Source organism: Lepidochelys kempii, chromosome 13, assembly GCF_965140285.1.
Source record: "Lepidochelys kempii isolate rLepKem1 chromosome 13, rLepKem1.hap1, whole genome shotgun sequence".
NCBI lineage: Eukaryota > Metazoa > Chordata > Testudines > Cheloniidae > Lepidochelys > Lepidochelys kempii.
The window spans coordinates 25770803-25788570 of NC_136392.1; the positions used below are offsets into that span (position 1 = coordinate 25770803).

Consider the following 17768-nt stretch of genomic DNA (forward strand, 5'->3'; position numbering starts at 1 on the left):
TAGTTACTGCAATCCATTTCTTAATGTTAATTGGTAATACCAACTTATCCAGCACCCCTAAAATACACAGGCTTGAAGAAGGAAAATTAGCAACATATCAAGTTTTGGAAAGAGCACTAAATATGGTGGTCCAGAACACATGCATTTTTTGACAAGTATAGAGGATGTGTTGCCAAACTAGCCTTAAACTAGCATTCTAGAGACCAATAATACCTGTTTAACATCTTGTTCTGGAAGGACAGCTAGAATAAGGAACTTGAAGTGCCTGTCACATTAAGCCAGATCGCCTTCCAGTTGTGATAATAAAGCCAAATTCTTTTCCCCATTTTTCTTTGAGACTGATATTGAGAGGGTAATGCAAAATGTTAAGCCACCTATAAATAATTCCTACAAAAATGACTTTAGTGTCCATATTTCTTAACATTTTCTAGAGGTGAGAGAGTTGAAACAGACCACTTGTCCCCTATCCTTGCATGAATCCTTGAGTATAGGCACTGAAAGAAGGAACTGTGAGATTTTTGTTGCATATGTAATCAAAGGAGGCCAGTCTATCATCTTGTATTATATCTTTAATTTTTTTAATCCTTTTTCTATCCAAATTATCTGAAGCGTAGCGTTGGCCTGGATCCTGAGGTATGGGTTATTCCATAGTGGTATGAGAAGAGAATTAAGCATTAAGCATTTTAACGTGTTGCAGGATGCCCTGTGTAGATGCAAAGATTGGATTTTTCCTTAAGGGTGTGGGTAGCTTCTTAAGGTATATAAAAGAAGAGAGGGACCCAAATGGCATAGCTAAGTCTTTTCTATCTCAAACCATGCTGGTATGTATGCAGAGCAACTGGAGGGGAACCACTTTACATTATGACTCATTTGGAATGCTAGATAATGTAGATACAAATATGGCAACCACAGGATTTTTTTAATGGTCTGGTGTAACAAGTAAGGTTGTTTTTTATCCCATATAAATTGCATGATATGCCTATTTAATCGAGCAGAAAGCAAGAGAGAGACCTTGAAAGGCAAAGGCTAATGATATAAGTCATTTGGAGGCAGATATTCATTTTGGCTATTTCTGTTCTTCCCAGTAAGGATCGAGAAAGGAGATGCCATCTCTCTACATCTTTGGAAATTTCTTTTAATATATAGTACATATTTATAAAACAATTTTGGGAAGATTAGGACAAATTTTAACACCTAGATTAGTTATTTCCTTGCATATTATGAGATTGATGAGGATGGATTCTTCAAAAGTACAAAAATGTCATCAGCATATAAATTGATTTTATATTCTTTCTTGTTTATAGTCACACCTTCAGTGGCTGAATGCTGACATATGTACATTGCCAGTGGTTCAAGAATGACATTAAAAGGGGGTGGGCTGCCAGAGGGGACAGCTCTGTTATGTCCCTCTTTCTAGTTGAAATGTGAGCAAAATAATTCCATTAGTTGATACTGAAGCGAAGGGAGAGTTGTATAATACGCTGACCCAATTCAGGAATATTGGTCCAAATCCCAAGTTTTTTAGGACAGCCACTAGATAAGGCGATTCAACCCTATCAAAGATGTTCTCTGCATCTAAAGATAAGGCTATAGAGGGAATATCTGACAGCTTAACTTGATGGATCAAGTGCGAAATTTTTCTTGTATTAGCAGCAGCCACTCTTCTTTTAATTAAACCAACCTGACCTGTGCCTGTAATTGATGATGTGATCAGTCATGTGGCTAGCATCTTTGCAATTATTTTGCAATCTGTTTTCAATAGAGATATAGGGTGGTAGTCCCCACATTTGCAACCATCTTTGTTCTTCTTCAACATTAAAGTAAACAAAGTAATCATGTCATAAGTCCTGGTTCCTTTTTGGAATGTTTCAGTGAAGACCTTTGAAAGAATAGAAGATAGTTGATTATGAAATGTGCCTGAAAGCCATTCATCCTCGGGACCTTTGCTAGAACTCATATTTGTATAGCCTGTTCGATCTCTTGTGCTGTGGTTGCTTTGTCCATAAACAACACTTGTTCTGAAGTTAGGGTGTTAAAAGGCAGGCCTTCAACAAAATGATCAAATTTATTAGCATCAAATTGGTTGTCTGATTTATATCCAGCTTTATAGAATTGCTTAAATTGATGATTTATATCTATTGGTTCCAGGATGGCACTCCCATCTTCTTGTAATAAGGAAGAAATACTGTTGATGGTTAGTTCCATTTTAAGTCTTCTGGCAAGTAGTTTACCTGCTTTCTCACCCCATTCATAATGTCTTTGTTTGACCCTGCTGAGTGAAAATGGGACTTGGCTGAATAAGCATTCATTATATTTGCATTTGGCGTTGATTGGGGAATGTAGGTGGTTTTCATTGTTTGGGTCAATTTTACGCTGTCTCTGCAACTCATCTATTTCTGTGTGCAGAGAATCTAGTAATTTGAGTCTTTCTCTCTTCTTTCGGGAGGCATTCTTTAAGCATTCACCCCTTATGGTAGCTTTCAGAGCTTCCCAAAAGACGGTATCTGAGAATTGTGGAACAAAGCTTTGCACCTTTTAGTAGCACAGTGTTTAGCTTCCACCTAGAAGATATTAATGAGGTATAACCAGTGTTGATGGTAAGTATCATTGGAGCATGATCTGAAATTAACATATTATTAATAGCTGCTTCTAGGCATGCTTGAATCAGTTCTGAAGGCACAACAAAAAAGTCAATTCTGGAGTAAGATGAATGTAGTGTAGAGAAACATGTATAGTCACGCTCTTTGGGGTATCTTAGCTTCCATGTCTCTAACACAATCCCTCAGAGGCAGAGCTGGTGAAGAGATTCTGTCTAGCAGTGCAAGTTGTGATGCTTAGTGTAGATAATACTTCAGTCAGTAGACGGTGCTGTAAACCCCAGCTTAGTGTCATACTATTACTCTAGGCATTGCAGTGATATACAGTTATTGTTATTGCTTAGTTCCAAAGGAGATTAACAGAAGAGTTCAATCTAGCTGGTTATCTACTAGAAGATTATATAAGTGAATATTACCATATCTACCAGGATACATAGGAAAACAAACTGATGTTTAAATTCGCTGTGGTTTGCTTCTCTTGATGAAGAAACCATTCTGTTATTTTTGGTCTCAGTCTTTCAAGTGTCTACCAAGCATTAGAGGCACGTTTTGCAAAGTCTTGTGGTGCCTGCTAAATCCATAGTGAAGGTGGATGGGGACTTGATGCTGTATCTGACATTAGTTCCCCTCAGGATTTGCTTTATGCCATTGAATGCAGCCCTCTTTTTGTTAAGCTCAGCTGAGAAGTCAGGAAAAAGAAATGTTGTGGCCTTTGTGCATAGAGGTTTCAGCTTTTCTGGCAGCATTCATTAACATTACTTTATTACTGAACATCAGCAGCTTGAAGATGATGGGTTTGGGCCGGCCAGACTCCGGCCTTCTAGTGTGAGGCATTAGATGAGCCCTTTCAATATCCACTAGGGGCAGCTGGGTGTCCAATTTAAATATGTCATGGAGCAGCTTCTGAAGAAGCTGATAATCTCCTCCTCTAGACCCTCAGCAAAGCCCAAGAGGCGAAGGTTGTTTCTTCAAGATCTGTTTTCTAAGTCATCGTGTTTTTCTTCCGGTTTGTCTAGTCTAAGCTTTAATGAGCCAGTTTCTTCTTTAAGTTCCCTGGTTTCAATAGCCATCTTTTGTAGCTTACTTTCTAAGTGAGCCATTTGGGATTTTATATCATATACATCTTTAGAGAGCACATGAATATCTTTGGAGATTGAATCCAGTTGGTCTGTGAGGAATTCTTCCAGGGCCTGGGCGAGGTTCTGCTGTGGCCTTGCAGTTTCCCCCTTCAGCTGCTGCGATGACGCAGGCTGAGGTCTTTTGTTGCCTTTCATTTTCATATTGGAATCCATAGTCAACAGCTTGAAGTTTATCCAGGGGATTAATTTAAACCTGTTTGACAGAAGCTTATTGCCAATTTGCTAGGAACATAATTACTAGAGACAAATCAATACATGGGGAGTGCAGTGGCCTGGGACTCAGCAGCCATCTTCCTTACAGGTACCATGTGAGCCCGACCCCCCCTCACCCACACACACCTTTTCACAGGATGTTTTTCAGCATTTTCCATGTGTTTTTGGTTGGGCTGTAAATAAAGAGGGACCGATTCTCAGTCTGGTGTCAATCAGCGTAGCGCCATGGAAGTCAGTAGATTTACACAGACTGACATCAGCAGGTGGTCAGGCCCGGATGGTACAGAGAGGAAATGCCACCACGTTCTCTTACATGTAATGACATTTCTCCCTTTTCTCTTTGAATCCTAGATCTTCATGCAGGACATCTCTGGAACGCAGACGAGTCGGAAGAGTGCTGGACGCTGAGTCAGGTCTGTCCCTGAAGCTCAGCGAGACGTGAGAGGTACGGTATGGCCCAGGTCTGCAGTTTGAGCTATTCCGTCAAAAACAGCAGAAGGGTCGGGGAGAGGGAGCTGTTGCAACCTGCCTGGTTTAGTGCTGGTACCAGGGAAGGCAGGACTGGGGTTATGCGGGGAGCTGTGGAAATGGGAGGCTGAAATGTGTTTCAGTAGCGACCCTCCCTTCCTCTAGCTGAGGAACTATGTAAATCACCAGTCACTATAATAAAGTCCTGAAATCTACTATAAATTGCTCTAGCAATGTGGCATCTGTGTGCTGACCTAGTTTGAGACAAAGGAAGTTCTCCACAGCATCTGAGCGCACCAGAGGCTGCTGGAAGGCAGGCTCTGTGATTGATTAGAATTTGCTTCTATTAGCTATGAATAATGCTGTATAGATTTTCCGTGCCCGCTTCCCCTCTCACAGGGACCCTTGTGAAAACAAGACTCATGCCATAACATAAAATCTATCCCAAAACTGTGGGGCCCATTCTGCATCCCTAATGAGGTTAGCTAGCATCAGATCCGCAGCAGTAAAAAGGCAATGCCCATGGAGAAACAGGGAAACTAGTCGCATCATCAGTTATGAAGCTACTAGCTAGGGGAAATGAACTGACTTTGCTTTCCCTTGCGGGTGGGGACACAGGGCTGAGATGTGCAGGGTGGATGGATGGGTGGAGCCTGAAGGAGCCACAAGGGCAGTCCAGCAACCACAGCAAACCTCTGCAAAGCTGGATAGTGCTTCCCAGTCACAGGCAGCGAGGTCTAGCAATCTGGGAACTGGGGGCTTCTCCATGCAGTACAGCAGTGTGCACTAGAGGGCTGCCAAGTCCGAAGTACACCAGCATGCTGCTCACTGACTGGCCTATGCAGACCCTGCTGGTGCAAGCTAAAAGTTTCCCAGGGCACGTTAACATGGTGCACCAGCAGGGTCTGCACAAGCCCGGTAATATACAACATGGTGCACTTTAATGCACATTGCTGCACCACTTAGCAAGCCCTTTGTGAGTACTTACTAGTGAAATCTCCTTGCTCAGGTCCCTGGAAAATACCAGAGACATTGGGCCCGATTCGCTGCTCATTTCCCCCTGGGTAAGTCAGGAGTGGCCCCACTGACATCAACAGCATCATACCACGTACATGAGAGCAGATCCAGAGCTGCTATGTGTATGTCTCACTGGTTCAGGGAAAGCATGTAGAATGGAGCCACTGCTTCTGAAAAAACACTTCATAGTGTCTTCTGCTAACCTTCCTGAACACCTGGGGTAGATGAATGGGCTGACTCTGCACCCTGGCTGCAGAGGAACATGCAGACCCTGAACCAGTGTCCCAACCCTCCTTCCTAGGCTTTGGCTTTACTGGTGACTCAGTAACCATAACACAACTCAGCCCTCAGCCTGAGTTTAGCTGTCTCAGAGGTTTCCCTCCAGGACTTCTCCTGTCCTAGCTTCCTACTTCCTTCTCCCCAGAGCCCTACTCCCACCTTTTATATCACAAGTGGTGATCACAAGCCTCACCTGCCACAATGAGTCAACAGGAATCACCCAGAAGTTTTATGTGAGATTCTAAGAAAGTGGATCTAGGAGCCCTACCACCCCATTACGGGCAAATTCAGCCAGTCAGCAGATCAAATCCAGCCAGGCTACCCACCCCAGTTTGAAATCTGATGTTCAGAACGCACCACAAACCAGGGCATCCCAACAGTGCAAAAAAATCATGCCTAACTTCAGTGAATATTCTGCTGATGCAAGAAAAACATCCTTCAAATCCATCGCATGGTCATGGAAGCTCCGCACACTCAAAACAGACACATGTTGAGTGCTTTGAGTCTTCCGTTTGTTCTGGACCAGAGTTCCGTGTGGTTTTGCAGAGTGTATGCCATCCATTTGAACAGTCTACCTCAAGGCTTATGGAATTATACCAACCAGTTAAAATCAGTTCCAGTCCTGACTTCTTTCATTACTGATTCTTCTGAGCAATTAAATACACAGGAGTTTGTAGCTAACCTATTGCTGGTGTGTCCTTTGATGTGCTGGAGAGCCTAGTTAAGTTTCCAAGTTTAACAGTGTTGTAGGTCTCACACAACCCTTCCTCTCCAGTTCATCAGTGCTCCGTCTTTCATTTTCAAATCTCTTTTTTCATATCTCCTTTTTTTCCCCTCTCTGTTCTGATCTGACCTACTTAACATGTTCCCCCCTCCAGAGGAGATGACATCTCCTGGGGAACTTTGAGAAACATGCTATTTAGGGACAATCAAATAGATAGGATCATTTCTGGCTTTTTTGTTCCCTCAGATTTTATTTTATTACCAGAGACATTTGTATGAAAATAGGTTCCCCCTTTCTTAAGAGTTCATCTGCTCCTGCAGCTTTCTCAACACCTGAAGTCAAAATCCTTTGTCAGATTGCAACCACGTATTTCCACAGCAACCAGCTTTGGTGGCACTTAAGCTCCTAAAGATCCAAGATTATTTTTTCCATCCTACATGATGGTATCAGTCAAAGTCACCACCACCACAATTGATTGCAATTGGCAGTCCAAGCTTGAATGGCTTTTGGGCACTGAGCCACCCTTTCACAAAGGATGAAATGCAATGTGCGGAAGGCCAGTGCGCCACTTTAAGTTCCAGGTGGGCCCTATTGTGGGGACTTGAGTGGTGTTTAGACCTCTGCATGGGAGATAATTTCACTGTGATGTTTTAAACCCCTAGTGTAGACAGGGAAAGTTACATTTTAGCCAATGTTAGCGGGTGAAGGGGAAATCGAGGCTCTCCTCAAGGTAATCTCTGCCGGGTTAGCGGTGAGGTACACTGAACATAAGAATGTAAGAACAGCCATAGTGGGTCAGACCAAAGGTCCATCTAGCCCAGTATCCTGTCTCTGACAGTGGCCAATGCCAAGTGCCCCAGGGAGAATGAACAGAACAGGTCATCATCAAGTGATCCATCCCCCTGTCGCCCATTCCCAGCTTCTGGCAAACAGAGGCTAGGGACACCATCCCTGCCCATCTTGGCTAATAGCCATTGATGGACCTATACTCCATGAATTTATCTAGTTCTTTTTTGAACCCTGTTATAGTCTTGGCCTTCACAACATCCTCTGGCAAAGAGTTCCACAGGTTGACTGTGTGTTTTGTCTGTTTTAAACCTCCTTTTGTCTGTTTTAAACCTCCTGCCTATTAATTTCATTTGGTGACCCCTAGTTCATGTGTTATGAGGAGTAAATAATACTTCCTTATTTACTTTCTCCACACCGGTCATGATTTTATAGACCTCTGTCATATTCCCCCTTAGTAGTCTCTTTTCCAAGCTGAAAAGTCCCAGTCTTATTAATCTCACCTTATACGGCAGCTGATCCCTACCCCTAATCATTTTGTTGCCCTTTTCTGAACCTTTTCCAATTCCAATATAGGGGAAACTTGCCCTCCTTGCGGGACTCACCATTCAAATTGTGTGGACAGCTTTAATAAGCACAACAAAATATCACTATGACACAAAACCTCTAGGGCATTTAAATCATCAGCACAGTCTGCCCTTGCCCCCCCGCTGGGGGGCAAGGGGAAGTAAGAAATCCTCTTATATCCCTGTCTGGCTGCCTTGGGTTTGAGCAGGCCGGGATCAGCAGGTGTTGCATGGCTGCTCCCCGCCTCGGAGCATGTGAGTGGGGAGGGGGGAGGAGGCAGAGATCGTCTATCTCCCCCCCCCCATGCCTCCTTAGCGCAGATGGTAGTGCATCAGTCTTGTACTTTGAGGGCCTGAGCCTCAGAGGGGGAGGGGGAGGTTCTCTGTCCTATGTTGTGCAGGTGGTCAGACAAGATGATCATAATGGTCCTGGTGGCCTTCAAGCCCAGGACTCTGCGTCCCAGCCAGCCGACCTGTGTTACCCCAGCACGGGTCGTAACATCCTGCATTGTCCTTGTTCCTCACCGGTGTGACTTTGTGCCTTCTCCACAGGGCTGGAAGGGAGCTACCAACGGCCTGATGCCTTTTGTCAGCCTGCATAGCGCCCGGTCTCTGCCTCCCACGAGCATAGCTATCTGGTTTATTTGTAGCTGCTCTTGTTGCCTTTCCCCAGCCCCTCCCCCCAAAAAACCACGTGTGATTGTGAAACAAATGCCACATCTTGCTTCTTAAATCCATTGCTGCTGAGCAGGATGTCATGCCTAGAAGGAATCTGTGTTGATTTTAAAAAGTAGCGAAGCAAAGGAGTTTCATAAGAACATAAGAGCTGCCATACTGGGTCAGACCATGGGCCATTTAGTCCCGTGTCCTGTCTTCTGGCAGTGACCCATACTAGTGCTTCAGGGGGAGTGTATAAAACAGGGCAGTTTTGGAATGGTTCCACCCATCTTCCACTCCCGGTTTCGGACAGTCAGAGGTTTTAGGGTTGCCCCAAGCATGGGCTTGCGTCCCTGACCATCTGGGCTAATAGTTATCGATGGACCTATCCTCCAGGAACTTATCCCATTCTTTTTCTGAACCTAGTTATATTTTTAGTCCTCACAACATCTCATACACACACACACACAAAAACAAGAGAAAACGCCCCGGATTCTAGGGGGAACTGTACAGCAAGATAATGAGCGGCTGGAGGAAAACCTGTTGTATAATGAATTGTTATAAGTTAGACATTTTCTATTTTTATCCCTGTGATTAGATTCTGAACTCTTTGACTCATCATTAATTTATTGCCGTGGAAGCAGGCTGCAGCCTCATTGAATTCTGCGCAGTGTTCTAGGCTAATTTGGGGAGCCTTGAAATCATTCGTGTAGGCAGACCTACGTCACCTATGCCACCGCATGTGGTCTTTTTAATTTTGGGGGGTCAGGGTGGGTAGCGTTCCTTATGCCAGTTGGCAAGTTGTTTGTTCCTTATCTAGCTATTTATTAATATGCTGCCAGGTTGCTATATATAAAAGCCGCCCCCTCGTGGTAGCAGTCCAAATGGAGGATTTCGGCGTGGCTACCTCCGGGCAATTATGGGCATATGAGACCAAGGCACGGCCAGTACAGTGTGCACACACATCCCGAATTGGTGACTGCCCCCTGTTAAGGAGACCAGATTGTTCATGGATTTAGATTATGTTCATTTTTCCTCATTGTCTTCATGGGGACCCAATGGTACCATGGTGCATTAGATTATTTATGTGGCACTAGCCATGGTACCTGGGCACCCTACCTGACTTCACATAAAACACTGAAGAGCTGCCAAAGAGACTAAATGCCAGGTCCCCCCTGCAGCCTTTCCATTTTACCAGGAGCTAATCTATTGGGGATGCCAAGGCAAACAGCTGCTTTGCACAGCTCTTTCAGAACATGGCCGTGTTCGTGCTTAATGGTATTTCTGCATGGAGCAAAACCCAGAGGCTGCCAATAAAACTCAGCCACCAGCACCCAGGAACATCATCAAACCAAAGAGAATGAAAGACAAGAGCTGAGAAAAAGGTATACGGAGGGAAGAGGGACATAGTGTCATACAGACAGCCAGGGAAGGGGTGGGGCAGAGAGGGAAGGACAGAGGCACAGGCAGACATGGGAAGATAATGGCTCAGAATAAGATCCACTTCGGAAGGCTGCAGGGAAGCTGAAATCTTTCTGAAGTCCAAGTTTTTCCACATAGGGGCAGGGATCCGGAGCACACTCAGCTCTCCGTCCTGGTGCAGCCTGCTGTGTTCACAGCACAGAATGTGGGATCAAGAGATAGGCCAAGGGTGCACTGCCTGGGAGACTTGTGATGAGTGTTTATGTGTGGTGTAAGGATGCTCGGCTGGCTCCCCTAGGTATTGGCCCAGCCAGTCTGAAGCCTTCAATTAACCTCAGGAAAACAACAGAGGTGAAAAGCAAAGGGCTGAAATATGAAGTCCTGTCAGAGAGTTATTCCAGTAAAACCTTTGCAGCTAAACTGTCCCCACTACCATGCAGATTTGATCCCCAGCCTGCAGGTAGCCAAGAGCAGCGTCCACCTCCCCAGCCCAGAAAGCCACAGAACACTGCAGGGCTAGGACTGGGCCACCTGCCCAGCCGAGCTCTCCAAAGCACCAAACTCATGCAGCTGTTGGTATAGTTGGAGCCCAATCCTGTGCGGTCCTGAGCCTCACCAATTCCCAGGGAAGTCTGCCCCTTACATCAATAATAGTAACAGTAATACTGACATAGCACTAGTCATCCATAGACCTCAAAGCGCTTTACAGCGGAGATCATTAGTGTTCTCCCCATTTTACAGCTGGGGAAACTGAGGAATGGAGTGGTGACGTGACTACGACTTACGCATACGTACTCACAGATGTTCTTATCCTTAGCCCCTCCACAGACCTCTGGAAACACTCACGCACACAGAAACCTGCACAGACACACAACATCCAGCAGCCCTCTGCAACTCACCCACAAAACTACACCCATGCATGCATCCCTCCACATATGCACTTAGCCGCATCCAGCCACACAGCCCATTACAGTCAGACACCCTCAAAACCACAAGTACACCTCCACTCACCCACCCCATCCTCATCCAGCCGCATGGACATTCCCGTCCTCCCCACCACCCCGCCCCACACACATACAGACATGTCCCTAGCCAGGCATCCTCATACACATCTGAAAGCTGATGTGCCTAGATGAAAGGCTCAGCTTTCTGCATGCCTCACAAGCCTGATTAAAAAAAAAATCTGACTAGCTGTCTGACCCCTGGTCCTGAATTACATTGCAGGACACTTTAAAAATAAGTACCAGATGATTTTAAAGTGGTGGAATTATTACGGGATTGGACAAGGGCTGGCAAGCTCTTCCAGATGCCAGGAGCATGTATTTAGACTCCTTATTCATTTTGACTCAGTCCTTACTGAGTAAGAGCCTCCGGATTTGCTTCTTCCTCATTTACGGGTGAAAAGGTTTCTAGGTGTGTTTTGGGTAGTGTTTAATCCAGCAGCTAAGGAGTTGCTGTTTTAGACTTCATGTTCATGGGCTACATTGGGCCCTTTCTGCTCGCTGGAAGAGTCCCCAGACAGCAAAAACAGGTACATCATAGGGACTTTTGCTTGCTTGAAGCCGTCTGTTTAATTAGCCCCAGTCTGTTACAGGCGAGAGAGACAGCAGAGCGGTTCAAGCATTGCTAGTGAGACGTGTGCTGGCTTCTCAACAACTGATTAGGTTGCTGGTTAGTCCACTGCCTCCTTGGGATCTCTGCTTCATAAAATGAGTCACTGTGCCAAGGGAATCCAAGGGGGGGCGTGGGATCCTTCCAAACAGAGACGTCCCGTCATGCCACATGCCATGAGCCTCTTCAGTCAGGAGGAGTAGCGGTGGCTGGGCGGGGCCCATGTGCCATCAGAGGCATTGTAGCTCAGTGGGCCTTTTATCAATGACAAATTCCATTTTCCTTGCTGAAAAAGAAATGCTAGCACTGGCCAAGCAGGGAGAGGGAATTATATCCAGGTTAAAGGGCCAGCTGGGGGGAGGGAGGAATGGAGGAGGGAAATGCTGCCAAAGCTTTGCATCCCAAAGACACAGCAGGGCCCACTGACCAGATGGTCCTGGCTGCAGAACCTCCTTCTCCCACCGCAGGAAATTGAGTTGGAGAGAGCTGCTGCACAAGCTGCAGAAATAAACCCTGCTGCCTCCCCGTAGTTCCTGATTTGGTTATTGCATTTGGATTTTGCACGCATGTCCCATTTGGTCCTTCCTTCTGCCAGGCTCTCAACTCACTGATGCTCTTCCCAGCAGCCTGCCCGAGTCAGGGGCGACTGGACTGGGAAGGGAGGGAGATGTCAGGGGTAGGAGTGAGCCAGCAGCAGGCCACACAGACATATTGCTGGGGGCACCAGCAGCCTGCAGAACTTACAATTGCCTTTAAGGACATTCCAGATATATATACATGCACATATACTTAGAGTCCAGTCCTGCAAGGTGCTGCAACTCCCACTGAAGTCATTGTACTGTGCAAATTCCAAAAAGAGTCCAAATTGCAAACCCGTAACTGGGCCCAAACTTTCTAACAGTAGCACTAAGAAAAGTCTGAGCCACTCCATTCATTTCAGTGATGTATTAACTCTGAACCCTAATGGCAGTGGACTGCATGCCAGCATTGTTGACTATTTGCTAGAAGTGTGCAGTTATTCTGGGATTGTGAGTGGGGCCTGGGTGCCGTCAATTGCTTTCCAACCTGCCTCTGGCGTGGATGGGAAGGTATATGAGTATACACATTTAAATGGCCTGCATCAATGTTATCACCCTCTTGGGTGCTCAGAGATTGCATTGAATATTCTCTTAGAATTGCCTCGTGTTGGGGATATGCAAATGCCTGCAGGAACTGAGCAGGCGCTGGTTGACGTAAGGGCCAAGCAAAGAGTTTTGTAACTGACTCTGAGCCAAGAGTTTATTCCCAGTGTGAACACACAAACCCCTCCTGTGAGCTTGTGCGAGAGACAATGCCTCAGTGACTAAAGGAACAGCCCGTCAGTCAGCCAGGTGTCCTCTACTAAGTGCTGTTCTTGAGGGCTTAGCAAGGTTATGAGTGCAAGAGGTGCTCAATGGCCTTCCCAGCCCTGCAGCAGCTGGGCCTGATGATGGTGCTCTCCTTTCTCAATACCCTTCCTCTGTGAAATAAGTAGCTGCTCTTGTAGTCTCCTGCGAGTCCGCTAGGGCCTTCAGTACTCAGCCCTGCTTTGCTAATCCACTCTGCTTACCTGGCAGGCAAACCCCTGTCAGCTGGAATGTTCTCACATGACGCTATACAGACCTGGTTTGGATTAGCTCAGCCAGGCCGGAAGATTAATCCTTTTATTTCTGCCCTCCCTGCTGCTAGGGCTGACTCCTCTGGGGCTGCACCAGCCTAAGGAAGAGCAGACATTGTCCCCACATCTGATCAGTCTCCATTAGAATGAATGGCTTCCCTGGCATCTAGTCTCTCTTTCCTTTGTGTACAGCAAAGGTGAAGGATTTGGATGTATTCAAAGGCTTTATTGTATCCCGCAATTCCCATGGCTATCACAAGAATAAAAACCAGCAGTTCACAGTGACAGACAAGGCTGTGGGAATAAAACGGCTCCAGCTCGAGTGCCCTCTTATGGCAAGCAACACTGTATTTGGGGTCCTGAATGAGGGCACTCAGCTTGTAACCGAGCCCAAAGGCCCTCGCTGCAGGAATGGCTGCTGTATAAGAGCGAGACTCTGAGGGTTTGCCTGTGCCGCAGCCCGAGGTGTGAGTGCAGCGTGTAGACAGACTTGAACTAGCTTTGATCCGGCTAGCGCAGGAGCTGGTAGCAGTGCAGCTGCAGCAGCCTGGGCTTCAGCGGGGACTGTCCAAGCCTGCCCAGGGTGCTGGGTGTTACTCGGGCAGCTAGTCTACGCTGAAGCCCGTGCTGCCAAGCGCTATGGGTACCCGAGCTGCTAGGTCGAAGCTAGCTCAGGGAGATCTCCACCTGCTGCGTCACCCCTCCAATTGCAGTGCAGGCATAGCCAGTGCAGAGAGAGAGCAGGAGACTGTCGGTCGGAGCTCCTGTGCTGGCTGGGTGAGTGTGTCTTGACACTTCCACCAACAGCCCCTCACGCGTGTGGGAAGGATCCTGTCCTAGGAAGTAGCTGTGAGCAGGCTCAGGGTGGGGGGTGGGCCGCCTCCCTAAGGAGAAAGCAAAACTGTAGTGTATAGCAACGCCGACAGTGTAGGGGGAACTGACTTGTAATCTCTGCCAGAAATCAGATGTGGTTCCGTTGCTTTCTGAGCATCATTCCAGGGTTTCAGCCTGAGTTAGAGAGCCAGCTAGGGGCTCTGGCCAGAGCCACTGGCTCCCCGTTCATTTCAAAATTGCCCTCCTTGTATAACTAGGCTCAGAAGAATTAGATTTGTACCAGTCTATGTCAGTAAGTATCGATTGCACCATGCACACACACAAACCAGCAGAAAAATATTTCCATTCATGATAATCGATAGGCAAAGTAAGAAAAATGCAGCTTGAGAACTTATCAGAGTTTGATTTGAGGATGCTTCCTTCGTATATTTTTGACATTTGATCATTTGTGTTTGAATGGTTATGAAGCTTTAGCTTTCTGAATTGCAACATCTACTGTAATTAATTATTGCCTGACCCCCCTCATTGTCTGACACGCCCATAATTTCCTGTAACTGAACATTTAAATTGATAACAAAATTTAAAACTAAACCTTGATGCTTCTTATTCATCAAAATTGTAACAAAGTAAAAATCAAAATTCTGCCAAGCTTCGTTCTAACCCTCCAGCCCACTGCACCGGCCTCACCTTCCCTCTGCCCCCCTCACCTGGCAAGCACTGCCCCCTCCCCACACCTGTGTCCCTTTACCGCATTATCAGTGGATAATGTTTGGGTGCCAAAGCTGCATTTTTTGATTGAAAAAGTTTTGCCCAAAAATTTTTGCCGCAGCTTCTGCCAGCTGGAACATCAACTCTGTGCCTCTACATTCCTTTCCATATTGCAGCTGAGCCTTTCCTTCTTTCTCGTCCTTACCCAGTTCTCTTTCCCACTGCTGCCCTGAGTCTGAATTTAAGGCTGTTACTGTTTTATTTAATACTGAGACGCAGTGCCTGTGGCAGACGGATAATAGCAAGTGAAGCTGATATTGTGCTATATGGCTCATATATTGGCTAAACATGCAACAACTGAAGTCTCTCACAATACTAATCAGCAGATTTCTGCCTGAAATATTGATTCCTTTTCGCTGGATCATAAAAAGCACATTTACTGTCAATATCAAGAGAAATCCCATTAGAGGCAAATCAACATCTGCATTAAGTTTCCCTTAGGGAATATCCTCCAGGGCAATATTATGGAAGCTGCTCAATTGCAATCAGGTCCTGTTATAGCCAATAAATATATAGATCTGGCTAGCGCTTTCGATTATGTTCTTAATGCTTATATAATTGTAGTGGGAGCTCAGTACAGAGAGTTCTTCATTTCGTTCTCAATGTCAGCCCTGCTTGAGCCATCGGCCCTGTGCGGGACTATGGGGTTGAGTAGAGCTGAGGGGCCAGACAGCAGAAGGAACCCTATTGGGGGACTGCAGCCATCTGAATGCCACAAAGCCGTGCTCTCTGGTGGATCTCTGGAGGGGCAGGTTGATGTGTACTTAGAGAGTGGCTGGGCTTTGCTAGGTGGTCCACGGGTCCCTGGTGTACCTGGCCCATCTGTTCTCACCCCACGGGCAAGGGAGGAAGCTGTCTCCTCCCCACTAGAGCTGGGCAAAAATTATGGGGCAAATCTTTTTAAATAAAAAAAATGCAGCTTTGGCACTACCCAAACATTTCCTGAATTTGTGTCAGTTTCACCGCGTTGCTTGTTTTTAAAACAAAATTTTTAAAAAGTCAGAAAGTTTTTATTTGTTTTGGTTTGAAACAACTTTTTGCTTTGAAATGTCCTGTCATTTTGATTTGAAAATGTTTTAAAATCCTCAGAGTCAAAAAACAAATATTTCATTGGACCCAAAGCCATTTTTTTAACTTCTTGAGTCACTGAAAATTTTGACAATTTTTGTTTTTGTTTGTGATCCAAAGCAAATTTTCTTTTTAGTTTTTTTTTAAATGGCCAACGAACTAAATAATCCCTTGTTCTCCCATGCACCCCCACCTCTTTGGCCCCATATGTCCCTGCACCCCCTCCCCCTGTTCCCATGTGCACTTGCACCCCCCACTCAGCCACTTCCGCACCCCTGTCACCCATTCCCCTTTGGCCCTGCACCCATACCCCACCCCTGGTGTCCCTGCAACCTCAATCCCATTCAGCCCCTGCCCCAGTCTGTCCCACTGACTAGCCCTTCTGAACCCCAGTCTATGTGACCCCCCCAACATCCCCATGTGTCCCAGTCTGTCCATCCCCCTGATATCCCAAGCCTCCATACCTGGCCCCACATGTAGGGCACTGTGAGGAATGCAGCCTCCCCTCCTCCCTATCAGTTGCTGCCTGCTGTGACCAGTGAGCCAGTTGCCCTCTGTTCTGGTGCCAGAACAGCTCCTGGTGGGAGAAAGGCATAATTGCAGCACCTTTCTGACAGAATGTATTTTCTGCAGAGAGAAAAATCTGCGGGGGACATGAATTCTGCACATGCGCAGTGGCGCAGAAGTCTCCCAGAGTAATGAGAGCGCCAAAGGGAGATTGTGTATGTATTTTGCAGTGTGCCTCTGTGCATATGAAAGAGAAGAAGAGTGTGTGTGAGAGAGAGGGAATGGGTTGATCTGAGTGTGGGTCTGAGTGCACCCCAGAGCCTGATCTCCTGCCCAAGTGGGCAAAAGCCCCTCCAGGACAATCTCCCAAGCTCTGCTTTCCCAACCCTGCTGGGCTGAATAGTGCTTGCTTTGTAGCTTGGCTGTTGTCCCCCACCCCCTGCCCAACTGGATGTGATTGTGGAATCAGTCTGATTAAAGAGGCTGCTTAGACTAGCTGGACTTGGTACCACATGACATTTCGACTAAAAACCTAGAACAATATAACATGAACATGGTCCACATTGAATGGATTAAAGGTTGGCTAACTGATAGGTCTCAAAATGTACGTAAATGGAGACTTTTCATCAAATGTGTGTGTTTCCAGTGGGGTCCTGCGGGGATCATCGGTTCTTGGCACAACGCTAGTGAACTTTTTTTATCGATGACCTGGAAGAAAACATAAAATTATCACTGATAAAGTTTGCAGATGACACAGAAGTTGGCGGGGGGGGGGGAATAATGAAGAGGACAGGTCACTACTACAGAGTGACTTGGATCACTTGGTAAGCTGGGTGCAAGCAAACAATATGTGTTTTAATAGGGCTAAATATAAATGTACACATCTAAGAAGAAGGAATGTAGGCCATACCTATGTAGGCAGCAGCAACTTTGAAAAAGATTTGGAGGGCTTGTGTTGGATAACCAGCTAAACAGAAGCTTCCAATGTGACGCTGTGGCAGAAAGGGCTAATATTAGTCTGGGACGCATAAAGAGGGGAATTTTGAGTAGGAATAGAGAGGTTATTTTTTCCCTCTGTATTTGGCACTGGACTGCTGCTGGGATCCTGTGTTCAGTTCTGGTGCCCACAATTTGAGAAGGGTGTTGACTAATTGGAGAGGGGTCAGAGAGGAGCCACAAGAATGCTTAAAGGATTAGAAAATATGCCGTATAGTGATAGATCAAGGAGCTCAATCTGCTTAGTTTAACAAAATGAAGGTTAAGGGGTGGCTTGATTACAGACTATAAGTATCTACATGGGGAACAAATATTTAATACTGGGCTCTCCATCCTAACAGAGAAAAGTATAACATGATCCAATGGCTGGCAGTTAAACTAGACCAATTCAGACTGGAAATAAAGTGTAAATTTTTAACAGTGAGGGTAATTAACCATTGGAACAACTTACCAAGGGTTGTGGTGGAGTCTCGATCACTG

The 17768-nt window shown here is 46.0% G+C and overlaps 1 protein-coding gene across 2 annotated transcripts in view; it reads left to right on the top strand.

Annotated features, from left to right (window-relative positions):
• The window catches only part of DLGAP4 (DLG associated protein 4), a 332898-nt gene that overhangs the window by 193260 nt on the left and 121870 nt on the right, over window positions 1-17768 (top strand). For both annotated transcript variants that reach the window (XM_073309842.2, XM_073309843.2), the window contains exon 3: window positions 4301-4394. The gene's annotated coding sequence lies outside the window, so the exon portion shown is untranslated. The remainder of the gene's footprint in view (window positions 1-4300; window positions 4395-17768) is intronic.